Here is an 11,476-nt window from a genome sequence, read left to right on the forward strand (position 1 = left end):
AATACAAACTAATTACTTTTTTTACTTGTCTACTTCATCCGAATTCTGCATCGCACAGGGACTGGACTCCCCATCACGAATTAATACGAGCAAGCTACGACCGCCTCTCTTATTACTGAAATTCAGTAATACCTGTGCTAGCCATACATGTAACAAATCAATATATACACACTCACACTAATATACAATACAAAATAATTACTTTCGTTACATGTATACTTCATCCGAACTCTGCATCGCTCAAGGACTGGACCCCCCATCACGAATTGATACGAGCAAGCTACGACCGCCTCTCTTATTACTGAAATTCAGTAATACCTGTGCTAGCCATACATGTAACAAATCTATCTATGCACATTCACACTAATATACAAAATAAAATAATTACTTTTGTTACATGTATACTTCATCCGAACTCTGCATCGCACAAGGACTGGACCCCCCATCACGAATTAATACGAGCAAGCTACGACCGCCTCTCTTATTACTGAAATTCAGTAATACCTGTGCTAGCCATACATGTAACAAATCTATCTATGCACGTTCACACTAATATACAATACAAAATAATTACTTTTTTTACTTGTATACTTCATCCAAACTCTGCATCGCACAAGGACTGGACCCCCCCTCACGAATTGATACGAGCAAGCTACGACCGCCTGTGTTATTACTGAAATTCAGTAATACCTGTGCTAGCCATACATGTAACAAATCTATCTATGCACACTCACACTTGTATACAATACAAACTAATTACTTTTTTTACTTGTCTACTTCATCCGAATTCTGCATCGCACAACGACTGAACCCCCATCACGAATTAATACGAGCAAGCTACGACCGCCTCTCTTATTACTGAAATTTAGTAATACCTGTGCTAGCCATACATATAACAAATCAATCTATGCACATTCACACTTGTATACAAATCAAAATAATTATTTTTGTTACATGTATACTTCATCCGAACTCTGCATCGCACAAAGACTGGACCCCCCATCACGAATTGATACGAGCAAGCTACAACCGCCTCTCTTATTACTGAAATTCAGTAATACCAGTGCTAGCCATACATGTAACAAATCAATCTATGCACACTCACACTTGTATACAATACAAACTAATTACTTTTTTTACTTGTCTACTTCATCCGAATTCTGCATCGCACAAGGAATGAACCCCCCATCACGAATTAATACGAGCAAGCTACTACCGCCTCTCTTATTACTGAAATTCAGTAATACCTGTGCTAGCCATACATGTAACAAATCTATCTATGCACACTCACACTTGTATACAATACAAACTAATTACTTTTTTTACTTGTCTACTTGATCCGAATTCTGCATCGCACAAGGACTGATCCCCCCATCACGAATTAATACGAGCAAGCTACTACCGCCTCTTATTACTGAAATTCAGTAATACCTGTGCTAGCCATACATGTAACAAATCTATCTATGCACACTCACACTTGTATACAATACAAACTAATTACTTTTTTTACTTGTCTACTTCATCCGAATTCTGCATCGCACAAGGACTGAACCCCCCATCACGAATTAATACGAGCAAGCTACTACCGCCTCTCTTATTACTGAAATTCAGTAATACCTGTGCTAGCCATACATGTAACAAATCTATCTATGCACACTCACACTTGTATACAATACAAACTAATTACTTTTTTTACTTGTCTACTTCATCCGAATTCTGCATCGCACAAGGACTGAACCCCCCATCACGAATTAATACGAGCAAGCAACTACCGCCTCTCTTATTACTGAAATTCAGTAATACCTGTGCTAGCCATACATGTAACAAATCTATCTATGCACACTCACACTTGTATACAATACAAACTAATTACTTTTTTTTACCTGTCTACTTCATCCGAATTCTGCATCGCACAAGGACTGTATCCCCAATCACGAATTGATACGAGCAAGCTACGACCGTCTCTCTTATTACTGGAATTCAGTAATATCTGTGGTAGCCATACATCTAACAAAACTATCTATGCACACTCACACTTGTATACAATACAAACTAATTACTTTTTTTACCTGTCTACTTCATCCGAATTCTGCATCGCACAAGGACTGTATCCCCAATCACGAATTGATACGAGCAAGCTACGACCGTCTCTCTTATTACTGAAATTCAGTAATACCTGTGCTAGCCATACATGTAACAAATCTATCTATGCACACTCACACTTGTATACAATACAAACTAATTACTTTTTTTACTTGTGTACTTCATCCGAATTCTGCATAGCACAAGGACTGAACCCCCATCACGAATTAATACGAGCAAGCTACGACCGCCTCTCTTATTACTGAAATTCAGTAATACCTGTGCTAGCCATACATGTAACAAATCTATCTATGCACACTCACACTTGTATACAATACAAACTAATTACTTTTTTTACTAGTCTACTTCATCCGAGTTCTGCATCGCACAAGGACTGAACCCCCCATCACGAATTAATACGAGCAAGCTACTACCGCCTCTCTTATTACTGAAATTCAGTAATACCTGTGCTAGCCATACATGTAACAAATCTATCTATGCACACTCACATTTGTATACAATACAAACTAATTACTTTTTTTACTTGTCTACTTCATCCGAATTCTGCATAGCACAAGGACTGGACCCCCATAACGAATTAATTCGAGCAAGCTACGACCGCCTCTCTTATTACTGAAATTCAGTAATACCTGTGCTAGCCATGCATGTAACAAATCTATCTATGCACACTCACACTTGTATACAATACAAACTAATTACTTTTTTTACTTGTCTACTTCATCCGAATTCTGCATCGCATAGGGACTGGATCCCCCATCACGAATTGATACGAGCAAGCTACGAACGCCTCTCTTATTACTGAAATTCACTAATACCTGTGCTAGCCATACATGTAACAAATCAATCTATGCGCACTCACACTAATATACAATACAAAATAATTACTTTTGTTACATGTATACTTCATCCGAACTCTGCATCGCACAAGGACTGAACCCCCCACCACGAATTGATACGAGCAAGCTACGACCGCCTCTCTTATTACTGAAATTCAGTAATACCTGTGCTAGCCATACATGTAACAAATCAATCCATGCACACTCACACTAATATACAATACAAACTAATTACTTTTTTTACTTGTCTACTTCATCCGAATTCTGCATCGCACAGGGACTGGACTCCCCATCACGAATTAATACGAGCAAGCTACGACCGCCTCTCTTATTACTGAAATTCAGTAAAACCTGTGCTAGCCATACATGTAACAAATCTATCTATGCACATTCACACTAATATACAAAATAAAATAATTACTTTTGTTACATGTATACTTCATCCGAACTCTGCATCGCACAAGGACTGGACCCCCCATCACGAATTAATACGAGCAGGCTACGACCGCCTCTCTTATTACTGAAATTCACTAATACCTGTGCTAGCCATACATGTAACAAATCTATCTATGCACATTCACACTAATATACAATACAAAATAATTACTTTTTTTACTTGTATACTTCATCCAAACTCTGCATCGCACAAGGACTGGACCCCCCCTCACGAATTGATACGAGCAAGCTACGACCGCCTGTGTTATTACTGAAATTCAGTAATACCTGTGCTAGCCATACATGTAACAAATCTATCTATGCACACTCACACTTGTATACAATACAAAGTAATTACTTTTTTACTTGTCTACTTCATCCGAATTCTGCATCGCACAAGGACTGAACCCCCCATCACGAACTAATACGAGCAAGCTACGACCGCCTCTCTTATTACTGAAATTTAGTAATACCTGTGCTAGCCATACATATAACAAATCAATCTATGCACATTCACACTTGTACACAAAACAAAATAATTACTTTTGTTACATGTATACTTCATCCGAACTCTGCATCGCACAAAGACTGGACCCCCCATCACGAATTGATACGAGCAAGCTACAACCGCCTCTCTTATTACTGAAATTCAGTAATACCTGTGCTAGCCATACATGTAACAAATCAATCTATGCACACTCACACTTGTATACAATACAAACTAATTACTTTTTTTACTTGTCTACTTCATCCGAATTCTGCATCGCACAAGGAATGAACCCCCCATCACGAATTAATACGAGCAAGCTACTACCGCCTCTCTTATTACTGAAATTCAGTAATACCTGTGCTAGCCATACATGTAACAAATCTATCTATGCACACTCACACTTGTATACAATACAAACTAATTACTTTTTTTACTTGTCTACTTCATCCGAATTCTGCATCGCACAAGGACTGAACCCCCCATCACGAATTAATACGAGCAAGCTACTACCGCCTCTCTTATTACTGAAATTCAGTAATACCTGTGCTAGCCATACATGTAACAAATCTATCTATGCACACTCACACTTGTATACAATACAAACTAATTACTTTTTTTACTTGTCTACTTCATCCGAATTCTGCATCGCACAAGGACTGAACCCCCCATCACGAATTAATACGAGCAAGCTACTACCGCCTCTTATTACTGAAATTCAGTAATACCTGTGCTAGCCATACATGTAACAAATCAATCTATGCACACTCACACTTGTATACAATACAAACTAATTACTTTTTTTACTTGTCTACTTCATCCGAATTCTGCATCGCACAAGGACTGAACCCCCCATCACGAATTAATACGAGCAAGCTACTACCGCCTCTCTTATTACTGAAATTCAGTAATACCTGTGCTAGCCATACATGTAACAAATCTATCTATGCACACTCACACTTGTATACAATACAAACTAATTACTTTTTTTACTTGTCTACTTCATCCGAATTCTGCATCGCACAAGGACTGAACCCCCCATCACGAATTAATACGAGCAAGCTACGACCGCCTCTCTTATTACTGAAATTCAGTAATACCTGTGCTAGCCATACATGTAACAAATCTATCTATGCACACTCACACTTGTATACAATACAAACTAATTACTTTTTTTACTTGTCTACTTCATCCGAATTCTGCATCGCACAAGGACTGAACCCCCCATCACGAATTAATACGAGCAAGCTACTACCGCCTCTCTTATTACTGAAATTCAGTAATACCTGTGCTAGCCATACATGTAACAAATCTATCTATGCACACTCACACTTGTATACAATACAAACTAATTACTTTTTTTACTTGTCTACTTCATAAGAATTTTGCATCGCATAGGGACTGTATCCCCAATCACGAATTGATACGAGCAAGCTACGACCGCCTCTCTTATTACTGAAATTCAGTAATACCTGTGGTAGCCATACATCTAACAAAACTATCTATGCACACTCACACTTGTATACAATACAAACAAATTACTTTTTTTACTTGTCTACTTCATCCGAACTCTGCATCGCACAAAGACTGGACCCCCCATCACGAATTGATACGAGCAAGCTACAACCGCCTCTCTTATTACTGAAATTCAGTAATACCAGTGCTAGCCATACATGTAACAAATCAATCTATGCACACTCACACTTGTATACAATACAAACTAATTACTTTTTTTACTTGTCTACTTCATCCGAATTCTGCATCGCACAAGGAATGAACCCCCCATCACGAATTAATACGAGCAAGCTACTACCGCCTCTCTTATTACTGAAATTCAGTAATACCTGTGCTAGCCATACATGTAACAAATCTATCTATGCACACTCACACTTGTATACAATACAAACTAATTACTTTTTTTACTTGTCTACTTCATAAGAATTTTGCATCGCATAGGGACTGTATCCCCAATCACGAATTGATACGAGCAAGCTACGACCGCCTCTCTTATTACTGAAATTCAGTAATACCTGTGGTAGCCATACATCTAACAAAACTATCTATGCACACTCACACTTGTATACAATACAAACAAATTACTTTTTTTACTTGTCTACTTCATCCGAACTCTGCATCGCACAAAGACTGGACCCCCCATCACGAATTGATACGAGCAAGCTACAACCGCCTCTCTTATTACTGAAATTCAGTAATACCAGTGCTAGCCATACATGTAACAAATCAATCTATGCACACTCACACTTGTATACAATACAAACTAATTACTTTTTTTACTTGTCTACTTCATCCGAATTCTGCATCGCACAAGGAATGAACCCCCCATCACGAATTAATACGAGCAAGCTACTACCGCCTCTCTTATTACTGAAATTCAGTAATACCTGTGCTAGCCATACATGTAACAAATCTATCTATGCACACTCACACTTGTATACAATACAAACTAATTACTTTTTTTACTTGTCTACTTGATCCGAATTCTGCATCGCACAAGGACTGATCCCCCCATCACGAATTAATACGAGCAAGCTACTACCGCCTCTTATTACTGAAATTCAGTAATACCTGTGCTAGCCATACATGTAACAAATCAATCTATGCACACTCACACTTGTATACAATACAAACTAATTACTTTTTTTACTTGTCTACTTCATCCGAATTCTGCATCGCACAAGGACTGAACCCCCCATCACGAATTAATACGAGCAAGCTACTACCGCCTCTCTTATTACTGAAATTCAGTAATACCTGTGCTAGCCATACATGTAACAAATCTATCTATGCACACTCACACTTGTATACAATACAAACTAATTACTTTTTTTACTTGTCTACTTCATCCGAATTCTGCATCGCACAAGGACTGAACCCCCCATCACGAATTAATACGAGCAAGCAACTACCGCCTCTCTTATTACTGAAATTCAGTAATACCTGTGCTAGCCATACATGTAACAAATCTATCTATGCACACTCACACTTGTATACAATACAAACTAATTACTTTTTTTACCTGTCTACTTCATCCGAATTCTGCATCGCACAAGGACTGTATCCCCAATCACGAATTGATACGAGCAAGCTACGACCGTCTCTCTTATTACTGGAATTCAGTAATACCTGTGGTAGCCATACATCTAACAAAACTATCTATGCACACTCACACTTGTATACAATACAAACTAATTACTTTTTTTACTTGTCTACTTCATCCGAATTCTGCATCGCACAAGGACTGGACCCCCCATCACGAATTGATACGAGGAAGCTACGACCGCCTCTCTTATTACTGAAATTCAGTAATACCTGTGCTAGTCATACATGTAACAAATCAATCTATGCACCCTCACACTGATATACAATACAAAATAATTACTTTTGTAACATGTATACTTCATCCGAACTCTGCATCGCACAAGGACTGGACCCCCCATCATGAATTGATACGAAAAGCTACGACCGCCTCTCTTATTACTGAAATTCGCTAACACCTGTGCTAGCGATACATGTAGCAAATCAATCTATGCACACTCACACTTATATACAATACAAAATAATAACTTTTTTTACTTGTCTACTTCATCCGAATTCTGCATCGCACAGGGACTGGACACCCCATCACGAATTGATACGAGCAAGAACGACCGCCTCTCTTATTACTGAAATTCAGTAATACCTGTGCTAGCCATACATGTAACAAATCAATTTATGCACATTCACACTAATATACAATACAAAATAATTACTTTTGTTACATGTATACTTCATCCGAACTCTGCATCGCACAAAGACTGGACCCACCATCACGAAATATTACGAGCAAGCTACGACCGCCTCTCTTATTACTGAAATTCAGTAATACCTGTGCTAGCCATACATGTAACAAATCTATCTATGCACACTCACACTTGTTAACAATACAAACTAATTACTTTTTTTACTTGTGTACTTCATCCGAATTCTGCATAGCACAAGGACTGAACCCCCATCACGAATTAATACGAGCAAGCTACGACCGCCTCTCTTATTACTGAAATTCAGTAATACCTGTGCTAGCCATACATGTAACAAATCTATCTATGCACACTCACACTTGTATACAATACAAACTAATTACTTTTTTTACTAGTCTACTTCATCCGAGTTCTGCATCGCACAAGGACTGAACCCCCCATCACGAATTAATACGAGCAAGCTACTACCGCCTCTCTTATTACTGAAATTCAGTAATACCTGTGCTAGCCATACATGTAACAAATCTATCTATGCACACTCACATTTGTATACAATACAAACTAATTACTTTTTTTACTTGTCTACTTCATCCGAATTCTGCATAGCACAAGGACTGGACCCCCATCACGAATTAATACGAGCAAGCTACGACCGCCTCTCTTATTACTGAAATTCAGTAATACCTGTGCTAGCCATACATGTAACAAATCTATCTATGCACACTCACACTTGTATACAATACAAACTAATTACTTTTTTTACTTGTCTACTTCATCCGAATTCTGCATCGCATAGGGACTGGATCCCCCATCACGAATTGATACGAGCAAGCTACGAACGCCTCTCTTATTACTGAAATTCACTAATACCTGTGCTAGCCATACATGTAACAAATCAATCTATGCGCACTCACACTAATATACAATACAAAATAATTACTTTTGTTACATGTATACTTCATCCGAACTCTGCATCGCACAAGGACTGAACCCCCCACCACGAATTGATACGAGCAAGCTACGACCGCCTCTCTTATTACTGAAATTCAGTAATACCTGTGCTAGCCATACATGTAACAAATCAATCCATGCACACTCACACTAATATACAATACAAACTAATTACTTTTTTTACTTGTCTACTTCATCCGAATTCTGCATCGCACAGGGACTGGACTCCCCATCACGATTTAATACGAGCAAGCTACGACCGCCTCTCTTATTACTGAAATTCAGTAAAACCTGTGCTAGCCATACATGTAACAAATCTATCTATGCACATTCACACTAATATACAAAATAAAATAATTACTTTTGTTACATGTATACTTCATCCGAACTCTGCATCGCACAAGGACTGGACCCCCCATCACGAATTAATACGAGCAGGCTACGACCGCCTCTCTTATTACTGAAATTCACTAATACCTGTGCTAGCCATACATGTAACAAATCTATCTATGCACATTCACACTAATATACAATACAAAATAATTACTTTTTTTACTTGTATACTTCATCCAAACTCTGCATCGCACAAGGACTGGACCCCCCCTCACGAATTGATACGAGCAAGCTACGACCGCCTGTGTTATTACTGAAATTCAGTAATACCTGTGCTAGCCATACATGTAACAAATCTATCTATGCACACTCACACTTGTATACAATACAAAGCAATTACTTTTTTACTTGTCTACTTCATCCGAATTCTGCATCGCACAAGGACTGAACCCCCCATCACGAACTAATACGAGCAAGCTACGACCGCCTCTCTTATTACTGAAATTTAGTAATACCTGTGCTAGCCATACATATAACAAATCAATCTATGCACATTCACACTTGTACACAAAACAAAATAATTACTTTTGTTACATGTATACTTCATCCGAACTCTGCATCGCACAAAGACTAGACCCCCCATCACGAATTGATACGAGCAAGCTACAACCGCCTCTCTTATTACTGAAATTCAGTAATACCTGTGCTAGCCATACATGTAACAAATCAATCTATGCACACTCACACTTGTATACAATACAAACTAATTACTTTTTTTACTTGTCTACTTCATCCGAATTCTGCATCGCACAAGGAATGAACCCCCCATCACGAATTAATACGAGCAAGCTACTACCGCCTCTCTTATTACTGAAATTCAGTAATACCTGTGCTAGCCATACATGTAACAAATCTATCTATGCACACTCACACTTGTATACAATACAAACTAATTACTTTTTTTACTTGTCTACTTCATCCGAATTCTGCATCGCACAAGGACTGAACCCCCCATCACGAATTAATACGAGCAAGCTACTACCGCCTCTCTTATTACTGAAATTCAGTAATACCTGTGCTAGCCATACATGTAACAAATCTATCTATGCACACTCACACTTGTATACAATACAAACTAATTACTTTTTTTACTTGTCTACTTCATCCGAATTCTGCATCGCACAAGGACTGAACCCCCCATCACGAATTAATACGAGCAAGCTACTACCGCCTCTTATTACTGAAATTCAGTAATACCTGTGCTAGCCATACATGTAACAAATCAATCTATGCACACTCACACTTGTATACAATACAAACTAATTACTTTTTTTACTTGTCTACTTCATCCGAATTCTGCATCGCACAAGGACTGAACCCCCCATCACGAATTAATACGAGCAAGCTACTACCGCCTCTCTTATTACTGAAATTCAGTAATACCTGTGCTAGCCATACATGTAACAAATCTATCTATGCACACTCACACTTGTATACAATACAAACTAATTACTTTTTTTACTTGTCTACTTCATCCGAATTCTGCATCGCACAAGGACTGAACCCCCCATCACGAATTAATACGAGCAAGCTACGACCGCCTCTCTTATTACTGAAATTCAGTAATACCTGTGCTAGCCATACATGTAACAAATCTATCTATGCACACTCACACTTGTATACAATACAAACTAATTACTTTTTTTACTTGTCTACTTCATCCGAATTCTGCATCGCACAAGGACTGAACCCCCCATCACGAATTAATACGAGCAAGCTACTACCGCCTCTCTTAATACTGAAATTCAGTAATACCTGTGCTAGCCATACATGTAACAAATCTATCTATGCACACTCACACTTGTATACAATACAAACTAATTACTTTTTTTACTTGTCTACTTCATAAGAATTTTGCATCGCATAGGGACTGTATCCCCAATCACGAATTGATACGAGCAAGCTACGACCGCCTCTCTTATTACTGAAATTCAGTAATACCTGTGGTAGCCATACATCTAACAAAACTATCTATGCACACTCACACTTGTATACAATACAAACAAATTACTTTTTTTACTTGTCTACTTCATCCGAATTCTGCATCGCACAAGGACTGGACCCCCCATCACGAATTGATACGAGGAAGCTACGACCGCCTCTCTTATTACTGAAATTCAGTAATACCTGTGCTAGTCATACATGTAACAAATCAATCTATGCACCCTCACACTAATATACAATACAAAATAATTACTTTTGTAACATGTATACTTCATCCGAACTCTGCATCGCACAAGGACTGGACCCCCCATCATGAATTGATACGACAAGCTACGACCGCCTCTCTTATTACTGAAATTCAGTAATACCTGTGCGAGCCATACATGTAACAAATCAATTTATGCACATTCACACTAATATACAATACAAAATAATTTCTTTTGTTACATGTATACTTCATCCGAACTCTGCATAGCACAAAGACTGGACCCACCATCACGAAATAATACGAGCAAGCTACGACCGCCTCTCTTATTACTGAAATTCAGTAATACCTGTGCTAGCCATAC

This window comes from Lepisma saccharinum, chromosome 24 (assembly GCF_977018435.1).
Source record: "Lepisma saccharinum chromosome 24, izLepSacc3.1, whole genome shotgun sequence".
NCBI classification, from domain to species: domain Eukaryota; kingdom Metazoa; phylum Arthropoda; class Insecta; order Zygentoma; family Lepismatidae; genus Lepisma; species Lepisma saccharinum.